We start from the raw sequence: 23,939 nt of genomic DNA, 5'->3' as shown, positions 1-23,939 counted from the left end.
TATAAGTCCTAGTTCTAAAAACAATAAACAGTTCATTCTTTAATATCTAGTAAAAGTACTTCTTACTCTTCAAACACCTTAAAATGTTCTATAATTTTGGCCACTGGTATTCTCCATCTTCCACTTACTTAACTCATGGTTACATCCTCATTTATTGTTTTCTGATTATTTTATGTGGCTTAATCTGTTATTCCTTAACTAAATTAATCACTTTTAAAGAATATAGACAATGCTTTATACTGTTTTTTGAAGTACATGCAGTAATTATTCATTCACTCACTAAGTCATCAGCTACTCACTGGGTTCCAACCGTTTGAGAGGCCCTGCACTAAGCACGAATATATATCAGCAAACAAGTCCAACACAGAACTTAGCCTTTGAGGAGTTTATATCCTAGTGTGAGAAATAGATTTTAAGGGACTAATTGAAAAACTAAATTTCAAAAGTGATAGCTAATAGAACAGAGATCCGCAGGGTGTCATGAGAAAACATAACAGAGACACTTGATTTAAGTCTGGGGTGTCTAAGAAGACTTCCTTTTAGAAGGACCAAAACCTGAGTTTTGGAGGATGACTATGTGTTAATTTGGTGACGAAGGTTTAAGGATGGGACAACAAGAATTCCAGATATAAGGAAAATAATAACTAAGAGCTTACACTGATTACTTATTACTTATTATGTACCAAAAACTGTGAACTGTGCTAAGCTCCATATATACTATATATATATTTTAACCCTAACAATCTCCAGTTAATTCATGGAGAAACTGAGGCATAGAGACCTTAAGCAACTTACAACTTGCAGGTAATGTGTACAAATCTAGTGTGACTCCACAGCTCATAGTCTTAACTCCTATGCTATCTGGTCCTTCTATGCAGGCTTTGAAGGGGGAAGAAGCATTTCATGTTTGCATATCTAAAAGAAGGTCCAGAGTATGGAGAGCTGGGAAAAGTGGAGCTACCTGAGACTGTTGGGTCAGGTAGGTGTCAGATTGAATTTGTAGACCGTGGTGAGACATTGGCTTTTGTCCTAAAAGAACTCAGAGCCCACTGATAGGTATTCATCAGGAAAATGACAAGATCATATTCGCACTTAAAAAAGATTTATCTGGCTATGATGTGAAGAATAGATTGAAAGAGGTGAAATGAGGGCAGAGAAAACAGTTTGGAAACTATTTCAGTACAGGCACACCTCATTTTATTGTATTCACTTTACTGTGCTTCTCAGATATTGCATTTTTTTACAAATTGAGGGTTTGTGGCAATCCTGTATTGTCAGATGATGGTTAGCATTTTTTAGCAATAAAGTATTTTTGATTGTTATGTACATTGTTTTTCTAGACATAATGCTATTTCACACTTAACAGACTATAGTATAGTGTAAACATAACTTTAATATGCACTGGGAAATAAGAAAAATTCTTGTGACTTACTTTATTGTGATATTCGCTTTATTGTGGTGTTCTGGAACTGAACCTGCAATATCTCCAAGGTCTGCCTGTACTATGAGTTAGAGACAATGGTAGCTGAGAGTAGGGTAATAGTGATGAACATAGAAAGAAGAATATATTTGAAATATACAGTGGAGCCATAAATAAATGGACTTTTGATAAGCTGGGTATAGAAATAAGTGAAAAGGAAATATAAAGCACATTTTAGGCACATGTAGCAGAGTGACTAGTGGCGACAATCACTAAAATGAGAATCACTTATTAGTTCTAGAAAGAAAAAGAACACAGAAAATAATCTGATTTTCTCCCCTCTTTAAGAAAGCTAAAAAACATTTTTTCTTGTCTTTGATTTTCAGTTTCACTATACTAGCCTTAGGTGAGTTTTTCTCAGTGTTTATCAAGCTACTTAAATCTTGCCTTGATATCTTTTGTCAAATTTTTGGAAAGTCATTTGTCATTATCCTTCAAATATTGCTTCAGTTTCCCTTCTCTCTCTTCCCTTTCTGGGACTCCAATTATACATATGGTAGAACTCTTAATTTATTCTCTTTTCTGTATTCTCTCTTTTTTCTCTACAGCTTCAGTCTAGATATTTTTTTCTGTCCCCTTTCGAATAACAAATGCTCTCTTCACTGAGTTTAATCTGCTGTTAAATCTACTGTGTCAGTAATTACATTATTGCCTCTCAGCTCCAAACCCACTCTTCTGTACTCTGCTTTGGGATGCTGAACTGGGACCCTGCAAACCACATTTCTGCTTTTGTCACTAGGATCTACATTAGGTCGTCTCATTCTACATTAGGATTTGACAAGAGGAAACATTAGAGGGAGAGTGCAAGATTGGAGGAGGAAAAAGGAACTTGTTTCTTACTCTGTGTCCTGTGAGTTTCCTTTGAGATTTCTTTCTCCTACCAGATCCTTTGAGCATTACCTCCAGCATGCTTCTTGAAATGCCTTCCTGTTGCATCAGCTGAATACTGTTTGCAGTTTTTCCATCTGAAGCTAGCAGACATAGCTTCATTGTTCTTCCCTCTGAGGCCACAGAATCTCAGAGATTTAAGTCCCAGACTCGGAAACACCAACACCAGCTGGCCAGGGCCTCCTCCTCAGAGGCCCAAGTTTCAGCTTCACAGGACTCTTCCTCTAAGTTTCTAAGTTTTAATAATGTCAATGTCTTCCCTTTGTTTCCCTATTTCTGTTGTAAGTGTGGTATTAACTCCTTGAAGTTGCTACTTTCATGATATATTAGAGTTCTTATCCTACTCTTTTAGTTACTTAGTTAATAAATTTATGCCTAGCTAACCATTCTCTATATTAAACTCCTCTGTTCAAATTACTGGTAGTGGTTTTGTCTCCTGGGTCCTGTTACTTCCACTTATTGTGTTCTTATTTTCAGTTGTATTTCTCAATTCTGAAATTAGCATTTGTTTTTTTTTAAAGAATTTTTACTTTTCTGGTGAAAATTTTCATTTTGTCATCTAATATATTGTGTATAAAATCATACATCTTAAGAATTGGTGTCTGGTACTTCTAATATCTCAATATCTAAATCACCTGTTAGTCTATTTCTACTGTCTATTTTGTTTGTATGATTTTTATTGCTTGTTTGTGTTTGATCATTAGGTCTTGTATCCTGGTATCCCTTGTAACTTAATGATGAACCTTGTATATGAATATTTGTAGAGGCAATTTGAGTCTTTGGATGTATTAGCATCCTCCAGAAGATTTATGCTACTTGTGTCAGGCAATTAAGAGTCAAGAAGATCATCTCAATCAAACAAGGAACTGAGCTGACTTGAAGACAGTTTTCAATATTTTTAGGGCCCAGCTTCTTTTAGTTTGTCTTTATTTCTAGGGTATGACCTTCAGTGGTCTCAGCTAAAAGCTAGGGTATTTACATTGATGACCCTCTTCCTTAATGCATCCTGAACTCCAATTTTTATGCCTTAACCTTATAAGGCATCCAGAAATTATTTTCAACTTCTCATTTTATACTTGAGAATCAGCAAATCCCTTGAGGGGTGCTGATTATTGGACTCCCTTCTCTGTTCTTTTCTCCCCTCTGAGATGTCAAGTTGTCACTGCCTTGTTAGCTCTCCTATGCCTTTATGCATATTTTTGAAAAATATATACATTTTATCTAGCTTTAGGAACATTCTTACTCTATTTAGTAATTGTGTTTTTTTTTTTTAACCTGTTCAAAAGAGCCCCATTATACTAAAAAGGTCAAAGATATTCTCTCTTTGAACAAAGAGTAAATAAAACATTGTAATATTACTTTACTAAAAGAAAATGTCATTTCTCTTTCTTACCTTATTCTGATAGACTCATGACTCACAGAAAGGAAAGGCTTCTTTTGTCTTCTTACCATGCTCTCCTAATCTCAACTTTACCACTCAAAGTGAATCCTCAACGTATTATTACTTCCAAACAAAGATAAATTTTTTAGGAACTGTGATGTTGTTTGTTGGAATAATATTTTTTTTCTTGCCCCCACTGTGAAGTCAATGATAATTACATTTACTGTTTTAAAATTTTAATTTCTTGAGGTTTTAAAATAACATTATATGTCTCATGTGGGCGACATTCTATATCTACTTCTGTATACCCTATGATGTGTTCACCACCAAAAATATAGTTTCCATTCGTCACCATACATTTGACCCCCTTTACCCATTTTGCTCTCCCCCCTGCCCTTTCCCCTCTGGTAACCACTGGTCTATTCTCTGTATCTATGTGTTTGTTTTTATTTGGTTTGGTTTGTTCATTTATTTTGTTTTTGTTTGTTTATTAGTTTTTTTTTATATTCCACATATGAGTGAAATAATATGGTATTTGTTTTTCTCCTTCTGACTTATTTCACTTTGCATAATACCCTCCAAGTTCATCCATGTTGCTGCAAATGGAAATATTTCATTCTTCTTTATGGCTGAGTAGTACTCCACCACATCTTCCTTATCCACTTATCTATTGATGAGCACTTAGGGTTGTTTCCACCTCTTGGCTATTGTAAATAATGCTGCAATGAACATGGGGTGCAGATTAGGTTTTGTATTCTTTGGATAAATACCGAGAAGTGGAATAGTTGGCTCACATAGTAGTTCTATTCTTAATTTTATGAAGAATCTCCATACTGTCTTCCACAGGGGCTGCACCAATTTACATTCCCACCAACAGACTGTGAGGCTTCCCTTTTATCCACATCCTTGCCAACATTTGTTATTCCTTGTCTTTTTGATAACAGCCATTCTGATAGGTGTGAGGTGATATCTCATTGTGGTTTTGATTTGCATTTCCACAATAACTGGTGATGTTGAACATCTTTTCATGTGCCATATGTACATCTTCTTTGGAAAAATGTCAGCTCCTTTGTCCATTTTTAAATTAGGCTTGTTGTTGTTGAATAGTATAATTTCTTTATATATTTTGGATGTTAACCCCTTATCAGATATATAATTTGCAAATATCTTCTCCCATTTGGTAGGTTGTCTTTTCACTTTATTGATTGTTTCCTTTGTTGCACAGTTTTTTAGTTTGATGTAATCCCATTTGTTTATTTTTGTTTTTGTTTCCCTTGCCTGAGGAGACATATCTAGAAAGATACTTCTAAGACTGATGTCAAAGAGTGTACTGCCTATGTTTTCTTCTAGTTTTATTGTTTCAATTCTTACATTCAAGTCTTGAATCCATTTGTTATCACATTTACTCTTTTTATAAAAAATTTTAATTGGAGTATAGTTGATTTACAATGTTGTGTTACTTTCTGCTGGACAGCAAAGATAATCAGTTATACATATACATATATCCACTTTTTTCTAGATTCTTTTCCCATATGGATCATTACAGAGTACTGAGTAGAGTTCTCTGTGCTATACAGTAGGTCCTTATTAGTTACCTATTTTATATATAATACTGTGTGTATGTCAACCCCAATCCCCCAATTTATCCCTCCCTCCCTCTCCTCCCTGGTAACCATAATATTTACTCTTGATTCTGGCTTTGAGTCAGAGGAAAGACCTATAAGAAGTTATTTGCACATGTAAAAGATGATGATTCTCAGCTTTTATTTACAATTCATCAATTACTTAGTTCAGCTTTTCCCAGATTTGCCTAAAGGTAAGAAGCAGCCTCTCATTTTCTTGTTAGAAATTCCGACCTCACCTCTGGAAATCCTGAATTAGCAGGTCTGGACTGTGGTCTAGTGATTCTTCTCACAAGACAGGTTTGGGAAATAGTGATCTGGTTATTATTACATCACAGGAGAGCCAATTAACAATTAAAACAGCCTTACAAATCACTAAATATAGTAGAAAAATGATACTGACCTTGCATATTATTTTAATATTAGACAAATTTTTCAGCTTGAATGAAGCTGTGTTGCACATACATATCCAGTTGAAGAATTAAGGCAATTATTTTTATAATTTAGGCCACCGTCACTCCCTGCCCACCCCCCCAATCCATTAACACATAAATATATCCTTAAATGATTTGTTTGTTTTGGAAGATGAAAAGATAGTAGAAAGATGACTGGTGAATAATGAAGAGAAGAACTTGTTTAAATAATTTAACTGAATAATTTTGTGTCTTCTATGTGCACATGGAGTTTTGGGTCTCTCTGGTTGAACATATATATATTTGAGATATTTGCAATCAATATTGTTGCATGTTAAATTAAATGAGTTTGCATGTATTTCTAAGGTTGTATGAAATAATTAATATATATCCAACTTTTTAGCTACAGTAATAACTAATCAGTTACATCTATTTTAAGATGTGAGTCTATTATAAAGTCTGTTATCGTACTGACAGACATGCTTCCCCCAAAATTTAGAAATGTAAGTTGCAGTATCCATTGCAGGTGGGATCTTATTGTTTTACCTATATGTCAGACATTTTCACTAATATGCAAAATAAGCCATAAATTCAACCGATGTAGTTTTTTCCCCCCTCCTTATTTACTAATTTGTTTGCAATGCTACTTAACTATCTGGGTAACACATGTTTATTTCAACTATTGTCAGAAAGAAGTCAGAGAGTCCCTTTCTCTTATTCAAGTTCGATTTCCTATAGTCCTGCAAGTATGTCTATATAACTTGAACATGGCTAGAAATATCCCTTAGAGAAATTATACTGGTTTTGCAGCTTATGGTGCTTCAGTATAGACATTTTAAAAAGTAAGAGTTAATTTAGATACTTTGAAATGACTATGTTAATATGAGCTTGAGATTTGTTTTCAAAAACAAATTTAGGTCAATAGAAAAACCTTGGATGTTGTAACCAATTGGTCGAAGGAGTGAGAAACATTAGTCTAGGATATCATTTTACTAACATTGGAACCATGCAGGCTTAGGATATAGGCAGTATTGAAAAAGATGCAGGAATTTGTCAAGTTTAAGTTATTTAAAGTCAGATGGAGTGAACTTTTACTAATTTTAGTGGCCAAATAAATGAAATACTAAGTCAAGTAACCTAGCAGATATGGGTCAGTGTTCAGGCTTTTTTGAACAGATAAAAGAAGTTGATGGCATAAAAGGGTTGTAGGTCACATGAACACTTCTTTTAAGTCACGGAGTCATTGCCATAGCAATTTTAAATAGAGTTCAGTGTGTTCCTGCAAGGTCATGGCTGTAATTCAATTAGTGCTTGAGTTGAAATGTCTGCTCGTTATGCCACTTTAAGCATCTGAGGTGGTCTCCCCTTCAACTGCTTAGGATGACAAAGTTGCTTTCCTAGTTTATTATCAACTTCAATCCTGGAAAATTTTAGAATTAAGTGTAGAAGTGTTACAGAGACCTAAACACATTGTTTATTTCTTTGCTTCATTCGGTTTTTTCCTCAAATATTGTCTCATAACAGATTCAGGTTTCCTAAAACAGCAAATCCCGTCCATTTCCTTATTGTGCTTTATTTTTTCTATAGCATCTATTACTACCTATTATATATTATACTTTATATAATATATTTATTTAAGTTATTTGCCTCTTTTTTCCATTGGGCTGTAAATTCCTCTAGGGTGTGGACTTTTATATTTTTCATTGCTATATCCCCAACACATAGAGTAGTGTACCCTGCTGTTACACAATAAACTGTTGTTAAATGAATGAAAATAACTACTGGAGTCACTGTAAAAAGGAATCCTCACTTTTCAGGCTTCTAAAGCAATCCAAGGAAGCTAAAAACGAAGAAATAATTCCTTAGCATTACTTTGTCTTTGAAATTACAGAACAGCATTTTTATTTTGAGTAGTATTTCTTCCAGTGACTACCCGTTCTTTTCTTATAGTTCTCCAGTTCTAAAAGGTATGGTAGAGGTGGTAATTATGTACTTTTGTATTTTAGTCATCCATAAAACAAGTTAAGCAAACAAACAAACATATTAAAAACCTTATAATGTTCCAGGCACCCTGCTAGATGCTCTAGATTTGAAGGTAAAGGACATGTCCTTGTCCTTAAGAGGTTTTCCAGTCCTGTAGAGGAGGCAGCAAGAAAACAAACACTTAGAACATGATGCAATAAGACATTTGCACAGAGTGTGAAGAGAGTCCAGAAGTAGGGCATGTAATCTAGAACAGGAGTGTCAGCAAAGATTTGCTAGAATAGATGCTACTTTAACTCAGCATTGACTGATAAACATAATAAAAATACTAACAATCATCATTCATTGAGTGCTTATTATATGTCAGGCAATTTACAACCCTGATGTCATTATATCCTTTCAAGAATCTTCATGTGGTAAATATTATTATCCTTATATTACAGAAGAGGAAAGTATGTTTAGAAATACTGAATTAGTAATTTGCCCAAGATTACATAGGCAGTTAAGTGTCAAAACAGAAAGCTGGGAAAGAGATGATGAGACCAGCACAAAGGAAACATTTACAAAATACAAAGGTGTAACAGAGCATGACAAGGCAGGAACTAATGGGACTGAATCAGGTATTCTTTGGAAGCTGAGGGAAGTAGCAATAATTTGATCTAATGTTGCAGATGAAAACAGAATCAGATCATAATGGACAAGGATCACTCCAAGAATTTTGAAGTTTATACTGGTTTTGACCCAATATTCCAAAGAATTGTTAATTAGGTCTGCACAGAAATTGGTGGAAAAGTTTGAGATATTAAACGTTCCTTATTTAGTAATTTCTTATTCTTTAGACTAGTGACTTTATTGATTTATATTTTTTGAAAAGCACTTGCTAACATTTAATGAATCTTCCACCATATGGCTTCAAGCTACCAGGACACAAGCCCCACCCACATCCTTAATCTTCTCCTCAGCTCTTCTGCTGAATAATTTGGGCTTCACGATGACAGGCTGCTTTGGGAGCTTCCCCTTCCCCAGAACTTTGTAGTAGCCCGATAGCACCATATAAATGATAGGAGCAGCTCCAGTCTTGTTCTTCGCAGCATTTACCCAAGTCTTCTCACTGACCAAGGTCCATAATTTATCAAGGTTGGCAGTTGGGCAGAAGTTCTGGTTCCTCTTTAAGTGGTAATGCCTCATACCAACTTTCCCAAGGTAGCCTGGATGGTATTTGTCAAAGTTGATCCTGTGGCAATGCATGCCACCAGCATTACCCTGGACTTCTGGGTGCTTCCGGTGTTTGCCAATGTGGCTGTGGCCGTGGCTCACTTGGCCGCTAATAGACTAGAGAATTTAAACAAGTGTTTTGTCTATGAGTTAGTGAAAAAGACTGAGAAGGAAGGAGAGGGAGAAGGTTTAAAAGGGTTTGAAAAGCAGTGTTTCTACAGAGATCTTGCTCTCTCTTAGGTTTTTTGAGATTTAAGGGATGATCCATGAACTAATATTTATTTTCATTCTACCATATATCAGAGAATGGGCTTGGATTTTCACATGTCAACTCAATGATCCTCACAATCATCCTGCAAAGTAGGAATATTACCTCCATTCTATGGTTGAGGAAACTGAGTATATGAGCTAAGGATCTTGCCACAGGTCACATGGCCATCAATAGCAAAGTCAGATTTTAAACCTATTTCAAGACTCAAGCTCTTTCTAGCTTAAGCTGCTTTCATCTCTTGAGACAGTGTTTTTCAACCCTTTAAGTCAAGACTTAAAGGATCATGGAATCAATTTAGTGGTTCTTAAACAGCATTTGAAAAAAATACAAAGACTAGAATAAAATAAAAAAGAGGGTATCAGAGTGCACTACACATAGTAAGGGTCAACACTGGTTGAAATTCTTGCTTCAGTTAGACATACACATGTATAAACATAAATATTGGTGTGTCCTGAGTTATGATGGGAAATATACTTCTTACAATTGGCTGAGTTTTAAAAAGTTTGAAAAACTCATCTAGTGAAATAAAGATCAGATCACAGCTACTACGTTAACTCATTTCTTATTTCCTCCTATGAAGTTGAATGTTTGTAGGTAACCGACAGGATAGCACACCTCACAGCAAGGGTAGAATAGGAATGAGAAGCAGAAAACTTCATGAGGGCTGAAGGAGGACAACGGACCTTCATTTCAGTCATGGCAAACTACAAGACTTCTTTAATTTAACCCTTCACCTGCCATATCAAGGGAAGATAGTAGTAATTACTGTTTCAAGGAAAATGTATGTGTGGGTCATTTATTGAGGTGATAAATTGAGGGGGTTCCCCACCTCCTCCTTCCCACCTCCCTCTGGATTTTTGACCTGTATTGAAAGAGAAAGAGGAATAACATTTGAAATTGAAGCATATATGTATGCTAATATTCATACTTATTGAACACATGTGCTTTTGCAGATTTATTATTTATATTGTATAGAATTATATATAAAATCCAACTAAACTCCGTGTGTGGTATTAAGTTACAATCTGTTTCTCTTTGGAATCCCATTCTGTGTACAAACATTTTCACAAAACATGTGGATTAGTAGTAGGAGTAGATGGTTTAAAAACGTTATGTTAAAGCAACACCTTAAGTCAGCATGTTGAAAGAATGAGAAAATCAAAATAGTACCGTAGTTCCTTTACTGGTGGAAATAAGAGGGGAATCCTAGGATGCGGGGAATATATAGATTTCTCTGTATGTTTACAAATGTCCCAGCAGTTGTTAAGTTCTCCTGGAAGAACCTTAGATACACTAAATTTCTCAATAAATATTATTTTACATTTTAGCAAAGAAACTTAACTACTTACCTAGTAAACAAGGTTTTGAATTTGCCATTTTCCTCTTTTCCCTTTTTATATTCAAATATTAGTGCTAGTGCTGTTTTGAAGAGCCTAGATTTTACTCTGTAGCATATTTAAATTTTATAAGTCTGAATAAATTATTGTAACTAGTTAGTTGTGTTAATTATATTTGGGTTTCTAACTAGTCAGATTTTAGAGGATTAAAAGACAGAAAATTTAATTGCGTAGTGTCAACCATTTCCAAATGCACGATGATACCAATCAGAGTGGACTTAGATATAGTGAAATAAACAATTCTATGTGTGTGTCACTGACACCACAAGGTATTTAAATTTATCTAAACCAACTCTTTCCATAGTGTTGCCTACTATAAATTAATATAGAAAGCCCTTAGGATGCTTGGCCAGTGATATGGAAATTGACACAGTAAACATTTGTCTCCTGTTCTTGGAATTGTGTACACTGCAGATCAGTGGTGTTTAATCATTACCATTTGGCCAATTTTGCTTTTTCAGAACAAAGATAAATAATTATGTATTGGATATGGCAGTCTTGGTGCTTGTTAAACACATAGCTCTTTTAGGCTTATACTGCCCTACCTTGAGTCCCTTGCTCAGGAGGCGAAAGCTATAATTTGTGCAGAGAAAGGGAACTTGTTGTCTCAAATAACTGAGAAGTAAAAAATAGGGTAAATTCAAGCATGGCTGGATTCAGAAACCCACTTATTGGATTTAGTAGCTGGTTTCTATCTGTTGCCCAGATTGGCCATGTTTTGGCTTCATTTTCAGGATCAGTGCGGTCACAGGATGGTAGCAGCTGCGCCAGCCTCACATCTCCTCAAGTCAAAGCCAAACCGAAGGGGGAAATGTCCTTTCTGTTGAAATATCTCTTTCTGGTTATTCAAGTAAAAGTCCTGAGATTAGCTCTGATTTATTCTGACTAACTTGGCTTGAGTTAAGTGCCTATTCCTGGATCAATCTTTGTAGCTAGGGGAATTCAAAGTTCTGATTAGCTGAACTTGGGCCTTATGTTCCATCCCTGGAACCAGGAATTGAGGTTGGATTCAAAGCACATGGATTGAAAGTTGGGAAGGGGTATTGTTTTTGGAGTAAAGAGGAGTGGGCTGCTGGAGAACCAAAAATATTCACAATGCTCAGATCCTTTTTATTTTCTTTAAGCTAATTCAATATTTTTTAAATGAGAATGGGAAATATATGTATATTTATCAGTCTCAATCTAGGGAGAATATATATGGAAGGAACCAGTCACTTACTGACTTTATGATCTTGGGCGGATCAAAATATCTTTGATCCTTGTTCTCCTCAGCAGCAAATGGGGATAATATTGTCTTTCTACTATGTCACAGGTGGTTGTGAAGACCCAAACAGATAATGCTTCTAATAAAAATCATAATATCTAATATTTAATGGGCAGTTTGTCTAGAAATTACATTGTTACATCCTTATAATCATTCTGTACAGTAGATACTACTATAACACTTTTTTTTTTATAAAGTGTATGTCTGTATTATTTTAAATTTTTATTTATTTATTTATTTATTTTTGGCTGTGTTGGGTCTTCGTTTCTGTGCGAGGGCTTTCTCTAGTTGCGGCGAGCGGGGGCCACTCTTCATCGCAGTGCGCGGGCCTCTCACTATCGCGGCCTCTCTTGTTGCGGAGCACAGGCTCCAGTCGCGCAGGCTCAGCAGTTGTGGCTCACGGGCCTAGATGCTCCGCAGCATGTGGGATCCTCCCAGACCAGGGCTCGAACCTGTGTCCCCTGTACCGACAGGCAGATTCTCAACCACTGTGCCGCCAGGGAAGCCCCCTATAATACTTAGTTTTAAATGACCTGAGGCTTGTAGAGGTTAAGTAACTTGCCCAGTATCAATCACACAGCAGTTAAATGACTGAGTCAGTACTCATGTCTATCTGGCTACCAAGTTCATGCTAATAGCCACCATGATGCAGATATAGGGGACTGTCATTGGATTCTTCAATTCTAAGATTCACATGTTTTCACATTTCAGCATTTAAAAAAATCAGTATGTGTCTTACAACTGACGGTAAGAGGACAATCATGACGTAGTAGTTGTTGCCTGCTTATGTGTAAATTGGTTATCACTAGTCTTACTGTTATTTCAATTGAGTTTGCTGCATGTGTTGAGTTTAAATGTTATACAAATGTTAAAATATTACATTATGGTTTGGCATTGAAATAGAAATTTATTTAATAGAAAGACACAGAAACAGAGCAATGAAGCCTCAATGTGATACAGTGAAGTAATATCCATCGCCAGAGGAATAGCCAGTTTCACACTTTCTTATAAGGCAATGACCACATGCTTTATGGGATCTTAGAAAGGAAGATCCCCAAAAGTAGAAGCTACCTTATGTTTTCTACTGATATATGGGCTAAAGGATTGCCTGCAAATGACAACATTTACCAAAGCAATAATGAATTTATTTTGCTTATATTTTGCTTTCTATGTAAGAATATGGTGATAAATATCTATGTCCAAGTAAGTCACAAAGATCTCTTTTTTAAAATATAGAACACAATGTTAAGTGACAAGAAGCTTTGTGCCATAGTTTAATTGGCATTGGTCTTCTGTTTTAATGTGTATAAAACATTTGTGTTTCTTACAGTTTATGGAGTCTTAAATTCTATGAAATATGGCATTATTGTACTGTAGAAATGAGAGAAAGGTGTTTTTTGAAACATCTTCATTGGAGTATAATTGCTTTACAATGTTGTCTTAGTTTTTGCTGTATAACAAAGTGAACCAGCTATATGTATACATATATCCCCATATACCCTCCCTCTTGAGCCTCCCTCCCACCCTCCCTATCCCATCCAACTAAGTGGTCACAAAGCACCGAGCTGATTTCCCTGTGCCATGCAGCTGCTTCCCACTAGCTATCTATTTTACATTTGGTAGTATGTATATGTCAATGTTACTCTATCAATTCATCCCAGCTTACCCTTCTCCCTCCCCGTGTCCTCAAGTCCATTCTCTACATCTACATCTTTATTCCTGCCCTGTCCCTAGGTTCGTAAGAACTTTTCTTTTTTTTTAGATTCCATATATATATGTTTGCATACGGTATTTGTTTTTCTCTTTGTGACTTACTTCACTCTGTATCAGAGATTCTAGGTCCATCCTCCTCACTACAAATAAATCAATTTCATTTCTTTTTATGGCTGAGTAATATTCCACTGTATATATGTATCACATCTTCTTTATCCATTCATCAGTCGATGGACACTTAGGTTGCTTCCATGTCCTGGCTATTGTAAATAGTGCTGCAATGAACATTGTGGTACATGTCTCTTTTTGAATTATGGTTTTCTCAGGGTATATGCCCAGTAGTGGGATTGCTGGGTTATATGTAGTTCTATTATTAGTTTTTTAAGGAACCTCCATACTGTTCTCCATAGTGGCTGTATCAGTTTACATTCCCACCAACAGTGCAAGAGGATTCCCTTTTCTCCACACCCTCTCCAGCATTTATTGTTTGTAGATTTTTTGATGATGGCCATTCTGACTGGTGTGAGGTGATACCTCACTGTAGTTTTGATTTGCATTTCTCTAATGATTAGTGATGTTAACCATCCTTTCATGTGTTTGTTGGCAATCTGTATATCTTCTTTGGAAAAATGTCTGTTTAGGTATTCTGCCCATTTTTGTATTGGGTTGTTTGTTTTTTTGTTATTGAGCTGCATGAGTTGCTTGTATATTTTGGAGATTAATCCTTTGTCAGTTGCTTCATTTGCAAATATTTTCTCCCATTCTGAGGGTTGTCTTTTTATCTTGTTTATGGTTTCCTTTGCTGTGCAAAAGCTTTTAAGTTTCATTAGGTTCCATTTTTTTATATTTGTTTTTATTTCCATTCCTCTAGGAGGTGGGTCAAAAGGGATCTTGCTGTGATGTATGTCATAGAGTGTTCTGCCTATGTTTTCCTCTAATAGTTTTATAGTGTATGGCCTTACATTTAGTTCTTTAATCCATTTTATGTTTATTTTTGTATACTGTGTTTGGAAGTGTTCTAATTTCATTCTTTTACATGTAGCTGTCCAGTTTCCCCAGCACCATGTAATAAAGAGCCTGTCTTATCTCCGTTGTATATTCTTGCCTCTTTATCAAAGATAAGGTAACCATATATGTGTGGGTTTATCTATGGGCTTTCTATCCTGTTCCATTCATCTCTATTTCTATTTTTGTGCCAGTAGCATACTGTCTTGAATACTGCAGCTTTATAGTATACTCTGAAGTCAGGGAGCCTAATTCTTCCAGCTCCATTTTTCTTTCTCAAGATTGCTTTGGCTATTGAGGGTCTTTTGTGTTTCCATACAAATTGTGACATTTTTTGTTCTACTTCTGTGAGAATGCAATTGGTAGTTTCATAGGGATTGCAATGAATCTCTAAACTGCTTTGGGTAGTATAGTCATTTTCACAGTGTTGATTCATCCTATCCAAGAACATGGTATATCTCTCAATCTATTAGTATCGTCTTTGATTTCTTTCATCAGTGTCTTATACTTTTCTGCATACAGGTCTTTTGTCTCCTTAGGTAGGTTTATTCCTAGGTATTTTATTCTTTTTATTGCAATGGTAAATGAGAGTGTTTCCTTAAGTTCTCTTTCAGAGTTTTCATCATTAGTGTATAGGAATTCAAGAGATTTCTGTGCATTAATTTTGTATCCTGCTACTTTACCAAATTCATTGATTAGCTCTAGTAGATTTCTGGTAGCATCTTTAGGATTCTCTATGTATAGTATCATGTCATCTGCAAACAGTGACAGTTTTACTTCTTCTTTTCCAATTTGTATTCCTTTTATTTCTTTTTCTTCTCTGATTGTTGTGGCTAAAACTGCCAAAACTATGTTGCATAATAGTGGTGAGTGTGGGCAACCTTGTCTTGTTCCTGATCTTAGAGGAAATGCTTTCAGTTTTTCACCATTGAGGATGACGTTGGCTGTGGGTTGGTCATTTATGGCCTTTATTATATTGAGGTAGGTTCCTTCTATGCCTACGTTCTGGAGAGTTTTTTATCATAAATGGGTGTTGAATTTTGTTTAAAGCTTTTTCTGCATCTATTGACATTATCACACTATTTTTATTCTTCAATTTGTTAATATGGTGTAACACATTGATTGTTTTGCATATATCGAAGAATCCTTGCATTCCTGGGTTAAACCCCACTTTATCATGGTGTTTTATCCTTTTAATGTGCTGTTGGATTCTGTTTGCTAGTATTTTGTTGAGGATTTTTGCATCTATGTTCATCAGTGATATTGGCCTATGGTTTTCTTTTTTTGTGACATCTTTTTCTGGTTTTGGATCAGGGGGATGGTGACCTCATAGAATGAGTTTGGGAGTGTTCCTCTCTCTGCTATATTTTGGAAGAGTTTGAGAAGGATAGGTGTTAGCTCTTCTCTAAATGTTTCATAGAATTTGCCTATGAAGCCATCTGGTCCTGGGCTTTTGTTTGTTGGAAGATTTTAAATCACAGTTTCAACTTCAGTGCTTGTGATTCTTCTGCTTATATTTTGTATTTCTTCCTGGTTCAGTCTAAGAAGGTTGTGCTTTTCTAAGAATTTGTCTATTTCTTACAGGTTGTTCAATTTATTGGTATATAGTTGCTTGTAGTAATCTCTCATGATTTTTTGTATTTCTGCAGTGTCAGTTGTTACTTCTCCGTTTTCATTTTTAATTCTGTTGATTTCAGTCTTCTCCCTTTTTTTCTTGGTGAGTCTGGGTTATGGTTTATCAATTTTGTTTATCTTCTCAAAGAACCAGCTTTTAGTTTTATTGATATTTGCTATTGTTTCCTTCATTCCTCTTTCACTTATTTCTGATCTGATCTTTATGATATCTTTCCTTCTGCTAACTTTCGGGTTCTTTTTGTTCTTCTTTCTCTAGTTGCTTTAGGTGTAAGGTTAGGTTGTTTATTTGAGATTTTTCTTGTTTCTTGAGGTAGGATTGTACTGCTATAAACTTCCCTCTTAGAACTGCTTTTGATGCATCAAATAGGTTTTGGGTCAACATGTTTTCATTGTCATTTGTTTCTACGTATTTTTTGATATCCTCTTTGATTTCTTCAGTGATCTCTTGGTTATTTAGTAGTGTACTGATTAGCCTCCATTTGTTTGTATTTTTTACAGATTTTTTTTTCCTGCAATTGATATCTAGTCTCATAGTGTTGTGGTCAGAAAAGATACTTGATATGATTTCAATTTTCTTAAATTTACCAAGGCTTGATTTGTGACCCAAGATATGATCTATCCTGGAGAATGTTCCATGAGCACTTGATAAGAAAGTGCATTCTGTTGTTTTTGGATGAAATGTCCTATAAATATCAATTAAGTCCATGTTTTTTAATGCATCGTTTAAAGCTTGTGTTTCCTTATTTATTTTCATTTTGGATGATCTGTCTATTGGTGAAAGTGGAGTGTTAAAGTTCCCTACTATTATTGTGTTTCTGTCAATTTCCCCTTTTATGGCTGTTAGCATTTTCCTTATGTATTGAGGTGCTCCTATGTTGGGTGCATAAATATTTACAATTGTTATATTTTCTTCTTGGATTGATCCCTTGATCATCAAATAGTGCATGTCTTTGTCTCTTGTAATAGACTTTATTTTAAAGTCTATTTTATCTGATTGAGTATTGCTACTACAGCTTTCTTTTGATTTCCATTTGCATGGAATATCTTTTTCCATCTCCTCACTTTCAATCTGTATGTGTCCCTAGGTCTGAAATTGGTCTCTTGTAGACAGCCTATATAGAGGTCTTGTATTTGTATCCATTCAGCCAGTCAATGTCTTTTTGTTGGAGCATTTAATCCATTTACAGTTAAGGTAATTATCGATATATATGTTCCTAATACCATTTTCTTCATTGTTTTGGTTGTAGGGCTTTTCCTTCTCTTGTGTTTCCTGCCTAAAGAAATTGCTTTATCATTTGTTGTAAAGCTGGTTTGGTGGTGCTGAATTCTGTTAGCTTTTGCTTGTCTGTAAAGTTTTTAATTTCTCCGTGAATCTGAATGAGATCCTTGCTGGGTAAAGTAATCTTGGTTGTAGGTTTTTCCCTTTCATGTCTTTAAATATGCCCTGCAACTCCCTTCTAGCTTGCAGAGTTTCTGCTGAAAGATCAGCTGTTAACCTTACGGTGATCCCCTTGTATGTTATTTGTTGCTTTTTCCTTGCTGCTTTTAATATTTTTTGTTTGTTATTAATTTTTGATTGTTTGATTAATATGTGTCTTTGCATATTCCTCCTTGGATTTATCCTGTATAGGACTGTCTGTGCTTCCTGGACTTGATTTACTATTTCCTTTCCCATATTAGGGAAGTTTTCAACTATAATCTCTTCAAATATTTTCTCAGACCCTCTCTTTTTCTGTTTTTCTTCTGGGACCCCTATAATTTGAATATTGGTGTGTTTGATGTTGTCCTAGAAGTCTCTGAGACTGTCCTCAAGTCTTTTCATCTTTTTTCTTTATTCTGCTCTGCTGTAGTTGTTTCCACCATTTTATCTTTCAGGTCACTTATCCGTTCTTCTGCCTCAGTTATTCTGCTATTGATTCCTTCTAGAGAACTTTTAATTTCATTTATTTGTTGTTCATCATTGTTTGTTTGTTCTTTTGCTCTTCTAGGTCCTTGTTAAACAAACTTTTGTATTTTATCCATTCTATTTCTATGATTTTGGATCATCTTTACTATCATTATTCTGAATTCTTTTTCAGGTGGACTGCTTATTTCATCTTCATTTGTTTAGTCTGGTGGGTTTTTACCTTGCTCCTTCATCTACTGCATATTTCTCTGTCTTGTCACCTTGTTTAACTTATTGTGTTTGGGGTCTCCTTTCTGCAATCTGCTGGTTCATATTTCCTGTTGTTTTTTGTTTCTGCCCCCAATGCGTGAGGTTGGTTCAGTGGCTTGTGTAGGCTTTCTGGTGGAGGGGCTGGTGCCTGTGTTCTGGTGGGTGGGACTGGATATTTTCTTTCTAGTGTGCATGATTGCGTCCGGTGGTGTGTTTTGAGGTGTCTTTGAACTTATTATAATTTTAGGCAGCCTCTCTGCTAATGGGTGAGGTTGTATTCCTGTCTTGCTAGTTGTTTGGCATGGGATGTCCAACACTGGAGCTTGCGGGCCATTGGAGCTGGGTCTTAGCATTGAGATGGAGATGTCTGGGAGAGTCCTCAGCAATTGATATTACTTGGGGCCGGGAGGTCTCTGGTGGTCCAGTGCCCTGAACTCAGCTCTCCCATCTCAGAGGCTCAGGCCTGACACCAGGCTGGAACACCAAGACCCTGTCAGCCACACGGCTCAGAATAAAAGGGAAAAAAGAAAGAAAAAATATAAATAATAAAAAAATTATTAAAATAAAAAAATTTTAAAAAAGAATAATAATAAAAAAGAAGAGAGCAACCAAATGAATAAACAAATCCACCTAAGATAACAAGTGCTAAAAAGTATACTAAGAGAAACATAAAAATCTGAAACAAATCAGTCACAGATAGCAAACCCCAAGTGTACAGTTGCTCGTAAAGTCCACCGCCTCTGTTTTGGGATGATTTGTTGTCTATTCAGGTATTCCACAGATGCAAGGTACATCAAGTTGACTGTGGGAATTTAATCTGCTCCTTCTGAGGCTGCATGGAGAAATTTCCCTTTCTCTTCTTTGTTCACACAGCTCCTGGGATTGAGCTTTGGCTTTGGCCCCATCTCTGCATGTAGGTCACCCTCAGGCATGTGTTTCTGCCCAGACAGGATGGGGTTAAAGCAGGGCTGATTAGGAGGCTCTTGCTCATTCACGCCAGTGTGAGGGAGGGGTATGGTAGTTATAATTGGAATATGGAGTATGCCTGCTGTGGCAGAGGCCAACGTGATGTTGCAACAGCCCAAGGAGCACCATGTGTTCTCCCAGGGAACTTGTCCCTGGATTATGGGACCCTGGCAGTGGAATTCTGTGCAGGTTCCTGGTGTGTGTGTGTGTGTGTGCCTGGATAGTGATCTGTGCTTGCACACAGGATTCTTGGTGTCTGCAGCAGCAGCATTAGCATTTCATGCCCATCTCTGGGGTCTGAGCTGATAGCTGTGGCTCACACCCATCTCTGGAGCTCATTTAGGTGGTGCTCTGCCTTCTGTGGGCAGACAGGGAAGGAATCCCCTCTCCTTGTGCACCCTGAAGCAATGGTCTCTTGCCTCTTAGGCAGGTCCAGACTTTTTCCTGGACTCCCTCCTGGCTAGCTGTGCGCACTGGCCCCCTTCAGGCTGTGTTCACACAGCCAACTCCAGTCTTCTCCCTGAGGTCTGACCTCCAAAGCCCAAGTGTCAGCTCCCAGCCCCCACCCACCCTGGTGGGTGAGCAGACAAGCATCTCAGGCTGGTGAATTCTGGTTGGCACTGATCCTCTGCATGAGAATCTCTCCGCTTTTCCCTCTGCACCACTGTTGCTGCTTTCTCCTGCATGGCTCCAAAGTTTCACCCTGACCACTCCCCGTCTCCACCAGTGAAGGAGCTTCCTAGTGTGTGGAAACGTTTCCTCCTTCACAGCTCCCTCCCAGAGGTGCTGGTCCCGTCCCTATTCTTTTGTCTCTGTTTTTTCTTTTTTTTTTTGCCCTACCCAGTTACATGGGGGAGTTTATTGCCTTTTGGGAAGTCTGAGGTCTTCTGCTTGCGTTCAGTAGGTGTTCTGTAAGAGTTGTTCCACATGTAGATGTATTTTTGATGTATCTGTGGGGAGGAAGGTGATCTCCATGTCTTATTCCTCTGCCATCTTGAAGGTCCCCAAGAGAAAGTTTTATATTTTGAGTTTTTCTTACAGATCTGTAGTAGATCAACCATTTTCAGGATCTTTAATATAAAAATTAAACCATTAATTCTAAAAGCTAAAGCATTGGAGATTTATTAAAAAATTCAGAAAAATTATAAGTACTTAAATTTTCATTTAACCAATTATAAAATTGGCTAAAAAAATAGAAACAGGAACAGATTTCTGGCCAGGTAATTACTCAACCTACTCTTTCTTTAGCACATACTAGACAAATATGGGTATATGGGCCTCAAAGTATTCTGAAATTAATTCTTAGTTTGGGACTCAAGATTGCTATTAATCAGTTCTACTTTTATTTTTGTATAAAATAGGGAGTTTTAAAAAATATTCTGTATCATCCATAACTATGATTTCATAGGGAAGAAAGAGGGATCAGTTGAAATCCAGGAGGGCTTATTTCTTACCATTAATGATTCTCCTTCCTCCAAAGAATTGAATCTTAAGATACTAAACCTTTTCCCACAAAACAATTATTACAGAGAAAGGGTATCCATTCTCAATATGTTTGAAGCATTTACTTAAAAACCCCATTTTGATCAACTTTTATTAAACTGCAGAATTTCTGCAGTTATTAAACTGCAGAAGTTCACAGGAACCTCTTATTCAGAGGCTGTGAAGTCACTGAATGAAATAAAATCAAATTTGGCCTGGTATTGCATGGAAATCTCATTAGCAGAGGCTGGGCTGTTTTCCTTGGGATTGAACCTACTTAGCACTGTTTATTGATGATCTCCTAGGTCTCAATAGGTTCAATAATAACAGAATCTTTTTACACTAATTTATGCTGAAAAATACAATATATATTCTTTTCTAGGAAAATGTCAATATGAGTAAATTTGATTTGATTTTTATCCCTGGGACTTTACAGATTGCCATTTTAGTCTTGAGTTCCTCACACCATGCAGTTTTGCAAATAAGTAACAATGAATATGTTCTTAGAAATTATTACTGTTACTACTACCAGTACTACCTAAACTTCGTCTAATACTTTGCAATTTATAGTATCACTTCACATGTATTATCATGCTAAATTCTTCCATGTTTATTGTAGAATACCTATAGAATTCAATATGTAAAATATCATATTTTGTCTCATGTACTCGTTTCCATATACTGACCTCAATCTTTCCTATTACAAAGGGAGGTGTGTGCTTTACTTGGTAGAAACCTCCAAAGATTATGCAGTGTGTCTGTCGAACAATTTTCCAGTTAGTCATGATAGGTAATCTCCCTAGTATTACAATAGTCTTGATACAATGTTTGAGAGTAAGGGTTGGGAATTTGTGGCACACTGAAAAATGGTGTGAAGTATAAAGCACTGAAAAGGAAGTCAATTAATGCATTGAAAGATTAAAAGGAAAACAAAAAGGAGAAAACATGCTCTCACAACACTTCAGAAAGTGTCAATTTTGTTAGTTGAAATTATTAGTTATCTAGCTTTTTTTTTTTTTTATTTAAATGTTCTGTCATGGAGACACAATCTCACCTTAGTCCATGACTTTGGTGTTGGGACATGGATTTGGGATTCTGGGATTTTGCTTGTATTTATCAAATAAAAAAATATTATCTTAAAAATGCAATCTTTCAGGAGCTGAGCTTTTTATTTTAAATGGAATTTTCCTTATTTGTTTTATTACATGTATATGTTTATGATTTTTATCAAGATGACGAAAAGAAGTACTTAAATTTTAATTCTTAGGATAGACTAGATACACTACTTCCGGTTAAGGCCATGTTCATACAAATCAGGGTTCCTGGCAAGCTTCAGTAAGCCAAGGCCCCTCAGAGTGAACGAGCAGGAGGAAAAGATAGGTTGAGAGGCAGTGAGCAGAAGCTCATATTGCACATGTTTAATTTCAATAATTAGGCATAGTGTTAATAGAAACATTCATTTGAAGCAAAGGCTGGTTATTTGCACAAACAGAGGAAATATGTGGTGCTGTAGTTTTGCTATGAAGACTACAAAATTAAGCAAGAAATACTCAGCTCAATATAAATTTAAAAACATGTTTTCAAAGAGAATTAGAAATAGAACTTGGGAACTACACCTCAAAATGCCTAATAGATTTTATTTCAGAACAGTGTTCTTAACGTAGTTAGTTCTATTTTCTTTTAAAAGCTTAATTGAAATATAATTAGTATACTATACAATTCATTCTTTGAGTGTAAAATTCAGCACCTTTCAGTATATTCACAGTTGTGTATCCATCACCATATTAGAACATATTCATTGCCTAAAAAGAAACCCTGGACCCCTTAGCTACCACTCTCTAATCCTCCCATACTCCTAACAACCCTAGGCAACCTCTAATTTATTTTCTGCTTCTATAGATTTTCCAATTCTGTACATTTTATATAAATGGAATTGTACAATATGTGGTCCTTTAACAGTGATTATTTAACTTAGTCTAAGGTTTTCAAGTTTCAACCATGTTGTAGCATATATCAATAATTTATTTTTATTGATGAATAATGTTCTGTTGTAGAGGTATACTGCATTCATTAGTTGATAGACAATTGGGTTGTTTCCACCTTTTCACTATTATGAAGAATGCTGCTAAGAACACTTGAGTACAAGTTTTTGTGTGCACATATATTTTAATTTCTCTTGGGTGTATACATAGGAGTGGAATTGCTGGATCATATAGTAACTCTATGTTTAACCTTTTTAAGGAACAGCCAGACTGTTTCCCAAAGTCGCTGCAACATTTTACATTTCCATCAGCAATGCTTAAGTGTTCCAATTTCTCCATATCCTCTCTGGTACTTATTATTTTCTCTCTGTGTGTTGTGTGTGTGTATGTGTGTGTGTGTAATGATAGCCATCCTAGTGGCTGTGAGGTGGTATCTCCTTGTGGTTTTCATCTTTATTTCCATGTTGGTTAATTACACTATCTTAGACATTTGTATATCTTTTTTGGAGAGCTATCTATTCAGATCCTTTGCCTATTTTTAATTGGGTTGTCTTTTTATTATTGAGTTTTATAGCTCTTTATATAGTCTAGATACAAATCCCTTATCAGATTTATGATTTGCAAAAAGTTTCTCCTGTGAGTTGTCTTTTCATTTTTTTAAATTTTATTGCAGTATAATTGCTTTACAATGTTGTGTTTTAGTTTCTGCAATACAATGAAGTGAATCAGCTATATGTATACATATATCTCTTTCCTCTTAGACCTCCCTCCCCCACCATCCTACCCATCTAGGTCATCAGAGAGCACTGAACTGAGCTCCCTGTGCTATACAGCAGGTTCCCACTAGCTATCTATTTTACACATGGTAGTGTATTTTTGTCAAACCTAATCTCTCAATTCATCCCACGCTCCCCTTTCCCTACTGTGTCCACACGTCCATTCTCTATGTCTGCATTTCTATTCCTGCCCTACAAATAGTTTCATCTGTACCATTTTTCTAGATTCCACATATATGCGTTAATATACGATATTTAGACTATAGGTCCATCTCTACAAATGACCCAATTTCATTTCCTTTTATGATCTC

This window comes from Balaenoptera physalus (assembly GCF_965194825.1).
Source record: "Balaenoptera physalus genome assembly, chromosome: 17".
In the NCBI taxonomy this organism is placed as follows: Eukaryota; Metazoa; Chordata; class Mammalia; order Artiodactyla; family Balaenopteridae; genus Balaenoptera; species Balaenoptera physalus.
This window is presented reverse-complemented; position numbering follows the sequence as displayed.